Raw genomic sequence first — 1,356 nt, 5'->3', positions numbered from 1 at the left:
TTCTATCATTAACATCAACAAGTGTGTGGGGAAAAGGTAGATTAGACTCTGCTCTTGATCCTGATGAAATGGTAAAATAATGATAAAGATTGACACGAATTTAACTTGTTTCTTGGGGCAGAAAACGTTAAATAATTTCAATATGTTGAATAACACAGAACATCCAACTTACAAACACAATTATAAATGTGTTTTAATTTAAGCCCCAGCATTTCCTTGAGGTGACGTCTTCCCTACCGCTGCACTTGCATTACTTTTGTATATTGCGTTGATATTGTCCTTCTCTGTTGCACTATTTGATAGTCATTATAGTGTCAGAACAACATTTATATTTTTATGGACTATTGAAAATTTGTACATTTTTTTTAGAATAAATAAATTACAACAAATGATGCTTCTTTTTACATTAAGAATCAACTATGTGTGATCATGTAAAAAAACAAAAACAAGTGGAACAACAAGTTTAATTTAGACCTTATAATAATAATAGTAATAATAATAATAACTAGAAAATTTCAGGGAAATTTTGAGTGCCACGGGGGCTACTGCCGGGATGAGTACATGATTTATTTCCAGTGTTCAAAAGTCACCCTGATCATATTCTGGTTTTGAGAAATGTCTTGATATAAAAGACTCTGATATAAAACAATGTCACATCCCTCCATCATGTATTATGTGGGAAATATCTCATATTCTGTGTTGTTTTTTTTAATAAAACAAGAGGCAACATGTCTTCAAACTGGCATTTAAAGGGTTAAAATCTTGAAAACTAATAAAAATTTGGTAGGTTTGAGCAGAACTGAAGAGGTTTAAAAGATGTATGCAAAAAAAAGCAGAAAAAAATATTGATATATGATTTTAATGTGTTACCAGTGTATAATAGACCTGTAACAGTAACTGACATTAGATTTTAAAAATGTCAAAAAAGACACTTTCTTGCAGAAATCCATACCTTCAGCTATAACACAGCCAAAATGATCAGCAAATCAAAAAAGAAAAGTGAAGAAAATGTCCAAAAAAGGACAGAGGGACCCCTGAGGGTTAATAAATTCCATGAACCGCTATTTAAATTACCACTATTATGTTTTTTTCTGTGCTAAATTTAACATTACTGGGGAGGAGAGCAACGCGACTAGAAGTGACAGCGAGAGAGGGCTAGTAGCTTCTCCTCTCCTCTTTCTCAGCGGAGACCGTCACAACTTCAGTCACTCTTTTAACAAAACAAAACAAAAAGCAACGAAGGAAGCAGTAAATGGACTTACATATTTAAGACCTAACTAAATGTAATTTAAGACCTAACATGCGGCTAATGTAAAGCTAGCAGAGCTTGGAGAGTTGGTTATCTGGTTGCTAGGC

This window comes from Seriola lalandi, unplaced genomic scaffold (assembly GCF_002814215.2).
Source record: "Seriola lalandi dorsalis isolate HSWRI2012SDOR001 ecotype SW California unplaced genomic scaffold, Sedor1 jcf7180002052815, whole genome shotgun sequence".
Lineage (NCBI taxonomy): Eukaryota > Metazoa > Chordata > Actinopteri > Carangiformes > Carangidae > Seriola > Seriola lalandi.
Note: the sequence above shows the minus strand (reverse complement) of the source record.